The sequence below is a fragment of the Photinus pyralis genome, unplaced genomic scaffold, assembly GCF_008802855.1.
Source record: "Photinus pyralis isolate 1611_PpyrPB1 unplaced genomic scaffold, Ppyr1.3 Ppyr1.4_LG6, whole genome shotgun sequence".
Taxonomy (NCBI): Eukaryota; Metazoa; Arthropoda; class Insecta; order Coleoptera; family Lampyridae; genus Photinus; species Photinus pyralis.
This window is the reverse complement of record NW_022170663.1, coordinates 21,501,973-21,518,816: the sequence shown is the minus strand read 5'-3', so window position 1 is coordinate 21,518,816 and position 16,844 is coordinate 21,501,973.

Below are 16,844 nucleotides of genomic sequence, written 5' to 3'. Positions count from 1 at the left end.
TCAGCCATCTTAGCATTCGTACTGAATGTTTTACTCACGTACCTACCAAAGGAAAAGAGGAGGAAGTTTGACAAGATGATTGAGTACTGTGAGGACAAGGACGGTAATCGCGTATGGATACCGGAATCTCAAGTTGTTGTGTCGAAGGATGTGATTTTCAAGACCGAAAATCAGTCGACTGCCATCTTTGAATACTGTAGGACTAAAAGCGAGTATGAATGTCACGTCACTAACTCAAAAGAAGGAGATCAGAATCTTAAACACCAGAACCGATAGTACCAATAGAACAAGCAGGGGAACCCCTACCAGCATTAGGACCTGTGAAATTCAGGTCAAGCTTGTTGTCACCAGGATTTACTTCAGAATCCAAGACACTAAGAAATGAAGAAGACCCATTCGTGAAAAATGGAGGAAACAACAGTGGAAACTCCGAGACAGATCAAACTTGAAGATGCCGAGGAAGTTGACGGACTATGCGGTTAGGCGGAACCTCAAAATGATACACCATGACAGCTTATGAAGGTGAACCGTCTACATACACCGAAGCCATTGAAGTTTTCAAGTCAAAAATTGGAAAGTGGCAATGATTGAAAAGGTAAAAGCCCTCAATGAAAATCACGCTTTGGACCTAATTCCTAAGATCGATTATAAGTAAAATGCTGATGGGTTCATCGGAGCGTCACAAGGCGCATCTTTTAGCCAAAGGCTATCTGCAACGTCAAGGGATTTATTTCACTGAAACATTCAGTCCTACCGAGAACAATCCCTGGAAAAATCAAATAACCAGCCCTTCATGATTTCGAATGGTAATGTGTTGCTATCGCTATGAGGGTGATGGCAAATTCGTGACAAATATTGAATACTGTCTGCCTTTTACCATGTTAAATTGCATTAATTACAACTGTTTGCCTTTGAATTCGGGCAAGGCCGCTTTATTTGTTTAACCACAAATTTCATCAATTGTGGAGTTTAAAGCAGGACAAGCTGTACTTATAGGAATAATCTGAATAGTTACTAATAACCAAAAATGAGTTGCTGTCAAGTTACCTTTGGAAGTTCAAGCCACTGATTTTTGATCGCATAGTAGAATTGTCAAATTACACAGTTTTACAACAAACTTTACTCATTGAATTATCACCTCCAGGTGAGATTATGCTATTTTTCTAATGTTTGTTACGAACACTTTTATAGACGTATTAATTTAATTCAATTCAGATTGGTGTTACATAAATCAATAACGTACCATTTTGTGCCACGACAATTCAACGACAAAACACGATATAACCATCTACTAAACTTAGAACTTAGAGACTATTTTATGTCTTCATCACACAACCGACAAACACACGCAGGTTCAAGTCCATTTCCAGCAGTTTATCACTTACTTGTTCACACTTGACGGTCGATTAATATTATGGCATGCCCAACCTCGTATTGACTAGTGTTAGTACCTTTGAAAGATAAAACACAAATATCTACGCCTTTAAGTACGGCTTCACATCTCAAAATCATTTGTTTCCTTTCTTTATATGTACGTATAAGCCGCATTGTTTTTCGTTAGATACGTCTAAATTTAATATCACAAATTGATTTAATCTCTCCATCTTTACATTATTACATAAATTTCTCATTTGATGTAAACATAAATAAAATGCTATTTTCTTGTAGCTTAGAATTTACAACTGGTATTTGTAAAAGCTATATTCATCATCGCACTGTTAACATCTTCTCTGATTAAGATGCAAACATGTAGCCTGAAAAATATAATTAATTATTGTAACGACAATAGAAATATGGTGGGCGGGTAGGAAATTCTTTGCAATTAATAAGACCAGCTTTACTCACAATTTATTACTTTTATAACGTATACGTATAATTATACTTGATATTAAGAGTTGATCATTTAAAAGGTGATTTCTGTTTGCTGCCTTTGGTTACATATTAATAGACTTCATTCATCACTAACAATTTTCACTTATAGAAAAACATGAAATTTACCTCAACAAATGAGCTCTAATGTGGGACATATTCGATAAATTGGTACCGAATTGTAAACAAATCTTTGAAATAGAAAATTATGTATAGACGAAGTGTTGGTCCCAACGAAAAGCTCCATTAGGGTTTATACAGGGTGTTATATGACCGCATGTAAAAAAAAATTGCGTGATAGAGTGGATCAAGGCAATCACTTTCTCCGAATAAACCGATGGTCCAACGTGTTTCGTTTGGGAGCCACCCCCAAAGAAGTTGTGAAATTTGGATTTCTTCTTAATTTTTTCCCCAGCAACCATAAGAGTTACAAAGATGGGTGGCACGTCTTTGAATAGGTTTTCGTGTATGCCGTATCCGATTTTGAATTTTTTTATTTCTACCACGAAAGGCCGCACCTCTACTTGGGGGTACGAAAAAAATTCTGATTTCGACGAAATTTGGTATCTGGTGGTTTTTGAACATGAAAATGGCGAATTTGGAAAAATTCGAAAAAAAAAGTTCCACTGCAATTCTTGGCCGGACAACGAAAATGGAAAGAATTCCACGAAATTTGTTGTGTATGTACTTGATGAGTTAAAGAACAAAATTGTCGAACAGTTTTTTTAAATCACTTTTCAGAGTTAAAAGTTATATTCATTTGAAGATTGAGCCTTCGGGTTACAACGTGTCCCCCGCCTACTAGTGAGTGATCTAATTTCGCAAGTAGGGGTGCGCCCTTTCGTGGTAGGAATTTTGAAAAAAAAATTTCAAAATCGGATACGGCATACCCGAAAACCTAATCAAAGACGTGCCACCCATCTTTGTAATTCACGATTGCTGAGAAAAAAATTAAAGAGAAATCCCAGTTTTACACGAAACACGTTGTACCCTCGGTTTATCTATCACTCGATTTTTTTTAATGCGGTCATGTAACACCCTGTCTAAAAAGCATATTCAACTAACGTAGACTTAAAATTTGCGACTGCTACACAATAAAACTACAGACTTACCTAGGTACATTTTTTCCTCATGCAGTTAGATATTTGAGCATTTTTATTTTTTTGTTTTTTTTTTTAAATTAAATTAACGTGCCCCTGCTACTGAGTACAATATGGTTGCATTACACAACAATACAGAAGCGATAATGACCTTTAGGTAATATTAAATATATTAAATATATTAAATATATTAAATATATTAAATATATTAAATATATTAAATATATTAAATATATTAAATATATTAAATTAATTAAATATTACGGAATTTTTGAGGGGGATGGGATTTGGGCGAATGATGGTTGGTTGTAGGCTTGCAGGACCTGGTTTAATTCTTCCACTATTAATGACAGGTACAGAATTAAGACAAATATGATTGGGATTGGCATATGCAGAGGTAAAGTATGAGAGAAGAAGTTGTTATCGTCTTAAATCAAGCGGCATTCCATGAGATTCACATTGTAATACATATGTGGGACTTATGGCCGTTTGCACCGACAAATTTAAGCGGCGCTTAGCTTAAACGTTTGCAAACCGTGCATATGGGTCGGAACGGGGCTCAATTCTCTTTTGGTTACTTTTTGAAAGGAATGATAATTGACTTTCTCCATACGGCGGGGAGTTCGTGAGCCTCACCCATACTTTCTTGTAAAGTTCAAGTACTTGGTTCAATGAGGTGGCCGATAGATGAAAAATAAATGGTATATCGTCAGAACCAGGGGCGGTATTTTTGCATGGATTTAGTGCATATTGGAATTCTTGTAAACTGGAAGGTAGGTTACTCCAACGTATTTCATTCCTCCGACGCCCCGAGGGTTATCGGAGGCGGGCTGCTCAGGGTTTCCTGATCCTCTTCAGCCAGAGAACGGGAATGTAAAGATGGGTAAAGTTAGGAATGGGAACGGAAGGAACGGAGTTAGGGTACTGAGCGGGAAGACTACTGGTCCAGTTACGTAGGTCTGAGGAAAGGTTTTGGCAATTTAAATTCAGGAGTATGTGGTTGCTGACTGATTTATTTCGGAATTAGAATATTCGTTACAATGTTGTCGTTTAATTTGATGGTGGTATTTTGTATTTTGTGTTATGTCCCCGCATTTGTTTATAGTCAACACATGAGATGGTGGTGTGTCTGAAGCAAGTGTGCTAGTTTAGTTGATCGATGATTTTTTTTCTGTCTGTAGTAGGTAGCCGTTTGGAGTAGGCTTTGAATGTAATGAAATCTTTTTGATTCTTGGTTCTTCAATACCTGCTTAGTGCTGTTTTACAGTTCCATTCCATCATGGAACGACGTTTCTACCTTGATTTATTTTGTATTTGCCAATATATTTTGATGCAGCCGCAGTTATGCAACTTGTCATTTGCTCTGTAACACGGTTGATATCTTTTAATTTCCTTGATTTGTGTTTCTACATGGGTGATGAACCAGCGCCAATCAGCATGTTTTATTTTCCACCTGCAGATCATGTCAGGGGAATTTTGTGTATTGGAAGAAATAACGATTAGGTAATGGTCGCTGTCGTATAGGCTATCTTGGACGTGCCAGTTTAGCGTAGGTGTGGTTACCGACAAAACTAAGATCAATGGAGGATAATGTGCACCTCAAATGTTGTGGTCGCTAGATTATGATCCGGTGGAATATATAACTTACAGATTTTAAACTTTTTTGGGGACCAAACATTAATCATATCATGATAGCCCCCGGATCGGTGTTAAGGTGGGATTCTTGAGAAAATCGGTCGGCAGAGAGGAAAATAGGTGTTCCACCTCTGGCATAAGCACAGTCTGTTCTGTTTTTAATAGATCTGTCATCGAATCTGGGATTGGAGCTCATTATTACTAAAGGATTCTCCAAGAAAGCAAGTAATCCTCTGCCGGAAGTACAAATTGTGCCACATTTATCAGTATAAGCATGCGCAATAATCTTTTTGTGTCTCCCTGCTTCAAAGCTTTGTTTTCTGTAGCCAAATTAGTCCAGAAAGTTATGATTTGCTGGCCTAGGCCGGCAAAAATATCACTAAAAATTGGTTGGTGGAACTGATTTAATTTGCAAATGACATTTCAAAATTTAAATTAAATTGTTAGAATGATAGGCATATTTTTTGTGCAAATTCCATTTTAAGCACTTTATGGATTGGTAACATAGTAATACGTATGTAAATGCGGTAGGTAAGTACCCTAATCAAGAATTGTAAGTTTCACTTATAAGTTTTCGTTTAGTGCGGTTATGACACTTGTACCTACATGTTTACCGATGGTAAACTTACGGTTTATGGCAAGAAACAGATAGCTAATTGAAAGTATAGGAAATTGAAGTTTACCTACTTCCACACTGGATGCCAGGAATGCCAAAAAATGGTTTCGCATGTAAATTAACGCAGTCAAAAAACACAACACTAAACGAATGAAGAGTAACGACACTATATGATTTGTAATTATTATTGTTTCTGCCATTGTTAACATTAAACTGTATACATTATTCCATAAATTATATATCTACAAGCAAGTATATTTATCTGAAGATGACAGTTTCCGAAAAGGAGGTGTACACATATGAAAACGGTTTCTTGTCGATATCAATGCTCATATCTATGATGAAAATTTCCGATATCAGTTACTTCCGTATAGTAAGACCATAATAATCAAATGACACTGCATACAACAAATTGTAGATTTGCACGAAGCAATCATCGGCCCTCTTGCTGCTCTCCTCGTAATCGACAGCCAACGAGAAGTATAGATATCCAAACAAACTTGTTATCATTCTTATATGTAATGGAATTAATATGATAAATCAATTTGCAAATGAAAATATTGCAACCCAATTCCCAAAATAGGTGCAAGCACTAGCTGAAATTGAAATAAATTTCAAGGTTATGTTTCCCATTGAAATCAACTTGCTACTTATTAAGGCCGATTCTCACTTTCGTGCAAAGAACCGGCCCGGCAACGGCACGGCACATACTCGGCACGGGCAAAGTTTTTTGAGTTCAATTCACACTGCGACACGCTTGCCGCAGGTAAGCAGTTTCTACGTGAGTTTCAACTGTGGAAATGTTCGAAACTTCCACGTTAATTAAAATAGGTCTAATATTAGATGATGAAGAACAAGAAAGTACATATTGCAGAAAAATAAAAATACGTTTTTGTGTATATAAAATGCATAAGAAGTATCTTTTATGACCGAAATCATTCTCTCGGACACATTCAATCAGCATCTCATCTTGTTCCGCTGAAAAAGTGTTCCTTTGCTGACCCTTCAACCTTTCTTGTACTATGAAAACTGAACTAAAGTCGGTGACCTGCACAGATTGTATTCACACTTGTCGGAACGTGCACGGTACATGCCCGGCAAATATTGTTTCAGAAGAACACCGCGTGCAAAAGCCGTAGCTTGCCGAGTCGTTGCTCGCATAGTGTGAATTACACCCCAAAAAATTCATAAGATTCAATAATATAGATATTTTGCTGAGTCGATGCCTTGCCTGTGCCGAGTACGTGCCTTGCACGAAAGTGAGAATCGACCTTTAGTTTTAGCGCAGCGTCTTTTAAATGTTATGAACTTCTTAAGACTGCGCTAAGCGCTTTAGAAATTTGTAATAATAATTAAATTAACGTAAATGCTTTGTTTATTCATTTAATTAAAAACTGGTAAATATCGGTTGTGAATTGACATGCTTGTGCTACCAACTGCCGACTGGTCTGTGCATAACATCAAAATACATTTGAATGCAAGTATGACTGCTTATAATTATACGAGGTAGAAATATAAATTTTAAAATGAACGTTGTTCCCTCAAATTTTTTACTTCGACACAAAAAATCTTGTGTATTACACGTCCATAAAAATGTTTTGCGAGTATTCGTATTGCAGGCCTCAGCTCCGCTTCGGCCTGCAAGCTTACTCACACTCGCAAACATTTTCTGGACTTGTGATACAAATAACTATTTTGTAGCGTTTGAAGTTACAGTGTGGACAATATAGAATAGGGACCGATAATTACCAAAAAGAAATGTCTCAGAAGTAACAGCTGATCTAGAGCTGGATTGCTTTCAAATCACTTGGTTAAGTGCCTACAAACTCATTACTTGACCCACTTCGAAATCAAGGGCTTCAGGCGATACTTACACTGAACGTTTTGCTTATGGGCAAGACGCTAACCTTATGGTTCCCAACAAAAATTAAGAAAGAAACGCAATTTTGAAGAGCTTCGAAACGAAATATTTACGACCCCCGGCTTATTAAGGATCCTCAGATCCTTTATAGTTTTGTATTGTCGTCCGTCCGTCCGTCCGTCCGTCCGTGTGCGCTCTAACTCTTTTTAAAAGTGGCCGATTGAGTTGAAATTTGGTGTACGGGTTCTTTGGACATTAAGGACGGACGCTATTGATTTTCAGGAAGCTGGTTCAATAGGAACAAAAGTTATAGGACTTCGAGTGAATCGGGAACAGGAAAAATTACGGGCTCAATATAATAGAAATCAACATATTTCATTCCCTAGGTCATGTATCGGGTTGGGACTTCCGTTAGATTATTCCCTATGACTCTTAGATGTGTAATACTTTAATATAACTCTTCTCTGTGGTATAGGTCGAAAGTTTTAGAGCAAAATGTAGCAAAAATTACACTTTATACATGAATTTAGAGTTTTAAAAGGTTTCAAACGCATTATCTTGATGCAGCGAGAGTACATCACGTGCACATTTGATAACCGCATGTGTGTGATTCAAAAATGTTAAATTATTGCCATATGGGTTTTGATCAAAATAATCAAAATCGTTATTTATGCACCAAGATCGTCGAGAAAAAGACTAGGGGCATTATCTCAATGCTCAAGACATAAATTTGATGCATTTCTGGCGACCACATGGATTTTGATCAAAACATGTCAAAATCGTTATTTATGCACCAAGATCGTTGGGAAAAAGACTAAGAGCATCATCTCAATGACCAAAAACATGAATTTGATCTATTTTTGGCGACCACATGAATTTTGATCAAAACATGTCAAAATCGTTATTTATGCACCAAGAACGTTGGGAAAAAGACCAAGCATTATCTCAATGATCAAAACATGAATTTGATCTATTTTTGGCGACCACATGGATTTTGATCAAAACAAGATTAAGAGCATTATCTCAATGGCCAAGACATGAATTTGATGTATTTTGTAACATTAAAATAAATTATCGTTAAAAGTTATTGTATACTGAGGATCCTTCGATATTTCGTTGTATCGGTTTATTTAAAACATATTTGCTTCGGTCCCTTATATCACCTGATTCTTTTTGGCATAACTAAAATGTATCACTCTGTATAACATACTATAGGTACCTACTAAGTATATGCACTAATGGTGCACTATTGTAAATAGTGTAATCCATATACGTCTGTGTCAGATTTTCTTCCTGTCATTTCAAAAGTGCCATTATAACAGGAATTTTAAAAGTGACATTGTTATGAATACATTGCTTTCATTATCCTCATCTAATTTCAATTCCCGTCTGGTTTTATCAATGATTTAACATTATAAGATACCATATTTGAATTCATAAAACTCTCGTGCAATGTATCTACCCGCAAAGTTTATTCGTTGAGTTGAAACCGCTGGTTTTGGAATGGCTGAACAAACTCTATCCCTTGATTTATGATGGAATATTTTTAACTAAAGCCAGGACATTTTAAATTAATATACATGTCACAAACAGTACGTTTTCGAGCACAATATTTTGCCCTCTCTGGTCTCTGATACAGGTAGGTACAACGTATTGCATTCAAATAATGGAATCGTTTTGTATAAAACTAGTAGGCACGTTGTTGTGAAATTTAATTTGAACATTCGATCGTTGCATTCCATGTTACGCGCTGATAACGTCCCGTGTGCCTTTCGACACTACGAAACTTTTGCTTTACTAAATTAACGTTCGAGGCTCAATGTAAGCGTGGTGGACGAAGATTTATAGCATTATATTTCTAAGCAATTTCAGATTTCGTATCACAGTATGAATTCTCATTAGGTAATTTCTAAAGGAATTATGGGTAACTGCGGGGTGTGCTTATGGCACGGTAGCGTTTCTCGGCGTGTGTCCGAATTTATCCATCTCTAGCGGTAGATCTCGGTATTAGTCTCGGTCCACGCTACGGAGCCATCTTCATTAATCTTCACCTAAATTTATTGTCTTATTTCCCATTGTCATTTTTCTTTCACCTTTGTATATCTTCATTTTGTGTTTTACATGCAAGTGTAAAATTACTTGAACAGGTTACAAGCAGCTCATTAAGGCAAGGATACAAATTGATGTAGATTAATGATTGTTAATTTCAACTTAATGTTAAATTATTACTTACTGGAACATTTGTGAAATGTTACTGTGATATTTTAATTAGTGTAGCAGTAACTATATTGACTTACATTTTCCACTTTTCCTTTACTGTTTTGCTTTTTTTCTGTGCAGAAAGTGAAACTATCTTTATGAACTCAATCGTTAATAAATTTTGTGCAATATGCGAAAAAAAGTAGCTTTGAAAAGACTATTGTTTATAATTATTACTCAGAAGTAAATTTTGAGGGCGCGTGCAGGCTTTTTATGATGTTTTTTTCGAACCACCTGATCAAACCTGTTATAATCACGGAAGCGAAACAAAAGTAAGGATCCTTAACATAACGTGAAATATGATTTTGTTTCAATAAATAACTTGCAATGCATGTTTAAGGGTTCCTGAAATGTGTAACCGTTCCAATATAGTGTAACGTAAATCTAATTACGTGATTTATTTTATAGAAGTAACTAACAATAAATTTCTGTCTGATTATGAACTGGAAATTGGAAGAGAGGAGCCCAACCTGGAAAGAGGTATCTCGATATGGGGCATATTTGCCTCAATGGGACTGGCTACGGTTAGAAGATGGTCGTTTTAAGAGCGCTCTAAAAAATGATGATGGCACGACCACGACTGTACAGATAGTGATACGGGAGAGCAGAAAGTCTGAAGTACTACGATAGGTGCACGGTGGTATATAGGGAGGGAAGACATCTAGGAGTCACGAAAACAAATGTGAAGGAATGGTACAACAAGCAACGTACCATTAGAAAAGAGGAAGTTTTTGAAAAATAATAGCTATCGATAACACAGACCCCTTCCCAGAGATAGCTGTTGGAAACAAATACATCCTGGTGGCGTGGACTATTTCAGCAAATGGACAGACGCATATGCTCTACCAAATCAAGAAATGACAACTGTGGCAGACGTTCCGGTAAAATAACTATAACAGATGGGACTACAATCTGACCAGGGATGGCATTTTGAATTGGTGCTGTTCCAAAGCCTGTGTCAACTATTGGGGATTCCAAAAACTACAACCACTGCTTTATACCCAGTTAGACGGAATGATAGAACGCATGAATAGGATAATGGAGAAGTACCTACTTGTCAAAAGTTGTGTCCGACCACCAGCGTGATTGGGATGAATATCTGCATTTGTTCCTGATAGCGAAGTCCAGCTTCCGTGTTGTATAGCAGGGAGCTCCGTGTGATTTAAAATGAATGTTGGATATAGTATTATATAATATTGTATTGTAGTATACGCAACACATGTCATAATAGTATTGTGTGTTGCCTACTTCTAATTAATATGCCTGTGTAAAGTCACTGCACATTTAAATTTTTGCAGCGACATCTAATGCATAAATCCATAAGCGTTATTGTACAGTTTTGTAAGGTACATGTTTATACTACTGCTCAATAGAAGGGCGCTTTTAAGTATACCTAAATACAGTCATTCAATTTAGAACAGTGGCGACAACCGGTTACCTATCTCGTTTTTGATTGGTGGTTGGTTCCGGTCGCCATATTGGGGCTAAATTGTTATACTTTGGTATAGGAGTTTACTCGACGGTTCTTGCGAAATTTTGTGAATAAGCATGCTGCTTAAGGTAAAACGTATATTGTCGACATTCGGTGCTATATAAACTTAGTTTGCTGCGTTTAAAGTCAATCGAAATTAATCACGAAAAGGTGAGTATGCTGCTCAATTGTGATCATAAATACGCTTAAATTGGTTTAAATATTAACAATGATGATTGCTGAAGTGCAATGAATTTTGCTTTTTGTACTCCGTGGATAAACCAACGTGTCTTCCATTTAAGGAACTAAAGTCACCCTTTTATCGCAAAAGGAAATAAGCGCCACGTGGAACACAAAGTGACGGAGCACACTGAAATGTCAAACACAACTGACATTATATTTGACGAGGTATATTGATCCCACAATCAAACAATTTTTTAGCCCCAATATGGCGGATTATGATGTAAGTTGTCGCCAGTCGCCACTGTCCTAAATGATCCATAGGCGCGGTTCCCACTGGAGCGATACGATAAGCGATGCAACAGGCGATTCGATAAGCAACCCGATCCTGATTCGACACCGATCACTCATAATCGTGCAAACGTAATGGAAGCAACTTATCTAGTACACACTGGAGCGATCGCGATACTACACCGATAATTATCGGAGTCGCGTCGGGGCGGGAGACATAGCTGCCGGGTCGCTTTGAGCGCATATCGTTCGACACGTCCGATTAATCATGCCGGGTCAGCAAGAAGACGTGCAATCCTCTTATTTCCTTCGTGAAATTGGTGGAGCAGAAAGCGTGTTTATGGAACTATGCATTGAAAAGTTATAGCAGGACTGATTTGACAGGTGTTACGTGGAAATAAATAGCTGAAAAGCTTAAAGCACCTTACGCGAATATGCTTTCCATCGATGGAGCCAATACAATTGGGCAGATTCCATAGTTCGCAGTAGCGCTCTGAGGAACTCATGACGACTGATCAAAACAACTGCTCTTTACTTATCCTAGAGGCTACATTATCGCTCCAGTGTGCACTGGAGTGTTACGAGGATAAATGTTGCATCGGGCGATAAAAGATTGCTCATGTTGCATCGCTTATCACATCGCTCCAGTGGGAACCGCGCCTAAAATGCATAAGGTTCGTAATCTGTTGTTTGTCTATATCTGTGACGATACCCATCGATAATAATCCGAACCATCCATAACGAATATTTCTTTCAAGATATGGATGGCGTTGATCCGGACGAAATGTGGATGCAAGAGGATTATGCTACGCACACAAGACGAACCCATCAAGTTGCTGCAAACAAGGTTTGATGATAAGTTGACTTCAAGGAATGGACTTGAAAAGCAAAACCGCTACCAAAACAAATTAAGGAATCACAAATAAATCCAGCTACTTTATTTAATTGAAAGCTCAAAATTTTACAAGTTTTAAAAAAATTATCTTCCAATTGCACCACAAAGCAAGGTCGCCCCTTAGTTAGTGTAAACGAAATCCCTTTCGTGAAGGCCACCGAATGCGTTTGAAAAATTTGCAAGGTTATCTGAAAGTCATTCGATTATGCAAGGCTAACTTGTTTATCCAATACATTTTTGGGAAAAACCATGTTCCCAATTATGCCGGGTGACTCAATAAGACTGTTCCTCGGCCATATCTCGGGAACCGTTCGTCGTATGACTTAGGAGTAAAAAAAATTATTGGGTAAATCGGTCATGAAGAATCGCTGAAAAATATTTTCAAGTTCTAAAAATGACCACCAGAGGGCGTAACTACCATCTTAAATTTTAAAATTGCATTTTCTTTAAATTTCGCATAATACACTATTCTTTTTTCACATTTTTATAGAAAACCAGTTTATCTATCATTTTAGTAAAAACAAAAACTCAGTTATTTCAAAAACAAAGATGGTTCAATTGTTTTCGCAATACCCTGCTTTAACTGCTTAACCGTTGGACCGATTTTAACAAATTTGGTATCGTTGAAAAGAGCATTCCTTGGGCAATAAGAATCAACAAATATAGTTAATTTAGTTGAATCATTCTCCGTCAGGGGGCTAGTTTTGACACTATGATCCAAAATCCTAAAAAAATCAAATGGAATGATATGACTTTTTCTTTATGAAAAAGTAGCCAAATAAGATCCAAAGAGGCAAGTGAAGCCGTTTTTCAAAATCTCGTTCCTAACTTCAAATATTAGGAAAATGAGATTAATTAATTAATTAATCAAAATGCCTAAATTGTATCTTAAATTTACTTTTGACGTATTTCCGGTATTTGTCGATGGCGCGAAAGATTGTTTGGAAACGCACCCTACATTTTTAGGTAGACCTTGGAAAATTAAACAAATGAAACACGATCGAGAACACGATGCATTATAAAATAATAACAGCCGTAATTTGTAAATTATTCAACTGTGTTTACATTCAGAAAGTGCAGTTTTTTGAATTTGTGATCCTTTATAATTTCAGTTGCTATTCGGTTGCCTTCCTGCGCGGTAACATTAACATATTACCACCTTTATTAATCTCTTGCTATCTCCTAAAGCTTGACGTAATTAGATTGATAACGGGCGATCATAAATGAGTTGCTGTCGAGTCGCCTTTGGAAGTTCAAATTAAGTACGATTTACCATGTAAACAAACATTCCAAAGGCGACTCGACAGCAACTCATTTTTGATCGCATAGTACTAATTCTACATCTCTTTGGAGTGCCCCACCGATGTTCTGCCTTTTATGAACAAAAACATGGTCGTTTTGGGGCTGTCGGTCCTATTTATTTGCCCCTGATGGTCGATAAAATGGTCTAGAACCAAATAAAAGTTTATTGTGCACAGATAGACAAACGAAGGAAAATCTAAATCATTAAACTTTGCCCATTTCAGTGGGCTACGCTAAAAGTTGGCATAAAAGTTAAATCCAGTATAGGTTGCACCTCATTTCGATGGGGGTTTACAGTATAGTTGAATTCCGCAGTTCTAATTTAATAAGCGTGTACCTGAAACCATAAAACATTTTTTTGGACAGTAAAAGTTTATTTAAAAATAGAGGCTGATTAGCAAAAAAATAATGAACATGTGCGGTTTTAAAAGTTTATTCAAAACGATATGATTGTGGCGGGCTCTGTGACGTAATAAGCCCGACCAATCAGCTCCTAGAACCATTCAGATGACATAACGACTTGGCAATATTGCAGGAGAATGGCATTTATAACTTGCGTCATCTGTCACAGGCACTTGTCACTTTCGTGCTAGATGCAGTTAAACATCCCTCTCAAAACGTCAAATGTGACAAACGTCAGACCTTCGCGTAAGGTTGCCAGCTCACTTAATAATAATAATAATAATAAGGTCTTTATTAGATGACGATCTAAAGGGCGAAGTTCACCTAGGGGCAACATCGCCACCAAGTGTTCTTCCACTTAACCCATAACATAACTTCAGTTTAAATGTTTACAATTTCGATGGACGGGTGACAAAGAGAGAGCACACACACGCACAAAAAGACAATACTGTGAAAAAAAAAGTTAACTAATAAGTAACTTGAGAATGGGACACTTTACTCGTTCAAAAGAATGTGACGTAGTGCTGATTCTTCTACGTGATTGGTTGTAGGTTTGTGACGTATTTAGTCTGAAGCGTTTCAAATTCGGACTAAAAACACAGCTTTTCAATAATTTATTTTGGGTTTATTTTACTCGCAAATAAAAATTGAGGACACACGGGTCTTTTTATTTTTAATGCACTTTGTGGATCAGAAATAAAAAATGAAGGCGGGATGACCCCATTGTACACTCAATCAATTATTTAAATAAAAACTGTGGTTTTTATGAGGATTGTCATAGTTTTTACTAATGTAGTAGATGTAACTCGCTGCCCATTGAGTAGATTTTGAGAAAAGAATTGATTAGGGAAAAGTTGATGTCGAGAAAATGCTAATTTCATAGCTACAAGTGACAATTTTGTCAATGTCTTTCATGCAAAGCGTCCAATTGCTATGTTTCTCATTCTCCTTAGTTGCTCCTGCGATGCAAGAATGATGAAAATTTGCATTCGATTCAGGTTAATAGAATTAACATAAAATAATTCCTATCCCTATATTGTACCTAAGTATTTGAAAAGATTGTATTGCGTGTACTGAGTGTCTGTAATCGAGCGACTTGCCAAAACGCCTTTTTACATAAAGAACAAAGTGAGACTGATAATGTTTCATTTCCTGGTATAAACGAAATGAGGAGAAAATAAAATGTGGGCGACCAAATGATTTAAAACGGAATATCAAAAACCTTCTGGAATTGTCATTATCAGAAGCTGTAATTATTATATCACTTTATTTTAGTCTTTATTCAATATAAAAATAATATCTTTCAGATATCCGTAACGAAGTTTATCTAGCTTTGCACTCATCATTTTTATCGACTGCTGAATCTAAATGCCAACCTAAACGTAAACTAAAAATAGAAATTCAGAGATTCATCGGAGTATGAGGGAAGTTGCTTAGAGACCAAGGGAAGTCTTTGGAGCGGCATTATCATTTTTCTTCGTCGAGCGAACAAGTAAGTTCACTTAGTCATCGTCTAGAATCGTACTGGCCAAGTGGAGTGAGAATCGAATAGGGACCAAGTAAACGTTATAATGGAGGGAAATCGCTTATTAGAGATAAAAGTGCCTACAGAAAACGCTTTTAAAATAGCGTAGGAGAATATTGCTTCAATTTCCTTAATGTGAACCAGCATTAACCCTATTTTATGAGATATAATAAATTGTAAGATTTTGATAAATTGCAACAAACATTATTACAAATCATTGCTTCATTATTTTGCCAGATAATATTTGAATAAATGTACTTATTAGTACATATGTACAATGATCATGTAAATACAGACAAGCGTGTTTATGAGTATTTGCTGATTGATAATATTTCAATTAATAACCACCCTGAAATTTTTATTTCTTATTTACCTACGGTTTATACTCGATCCTCATTGCTATTTCACTTTTTGAGAAAATGAGACACCGCGAGTATATTTTCAGGTACACGTTGCGCTGTTGATGAATGATGGATAACCTGTAGCGATGCTGTTTGTAAACATACCAACAGCTTTGTGTCGTAGGGTTAATGGTCTAAATTAGGTATGCATATTTTATTTCACAATGGAATAATCTTTATAGGAATCTGAACCGAAAATCGGAGCGAAGTCGTTAATTTCTAAGACTATCGTTATGTTGCACTACAAGGCAAATTATGGCTAAACGACATTTCCAAATAAGCAAGACTAGCTATTAGCTCTCACGCCAAATTAAATTTGAAAATCGTGGCAACAGATAGATACAGTAAACTAGAAAGTTGTTAACTAGCCCAGTACATCTATAGCAAAAATGATAATCGTGAATATGCAAAATAGATAATAAATCAGCATTCTTTTTGAAAAGCACCTGCTTTATGCATGGAAATAGTACTGCAATTATTTATTTTTTTTTATATATTTGCTTTTGGCTTCAAGTTACATAGTTTACGTGTAACCTTCAATCACCTTTTGAAAACACACCCATACTTAACTAGAATGCAAGTTATGCAACAAAATCTAACGGCCGGCTAAGTTCAAAATACTCACCGGTGGAAGATCGTTGATTTCCAGTTTTACAACTGTCTTTGCAAAAAACTACCCTACAGTTCCTTGAAAACCATTCAACTTCCTCCTATCCGGGGACACTCTTTGGTCGATTTTCAACAAACGCAGGGTGCTTTTCTCGATCTATACAACGTCCTAAAAGGTCTCCATAGATACCTTTCTGCAATACATTATCATAAACTAACTGAGTTAAAAACCACTGGACAATAAAGACCTAATATCCTTCAGCAGCAAAGTGGCATCATCGGAAGACTTCACTGAAGGGTTTCAGTTTAACTGCCAATTGCACCTTTGATAACGAAACGTCTACTAGACATTTATTAAGAATAGTGTTATAGTCGCAGAAACAAATGGTCATCTATGTCCTAAATTTTGCAATTGTATTTAGATATTT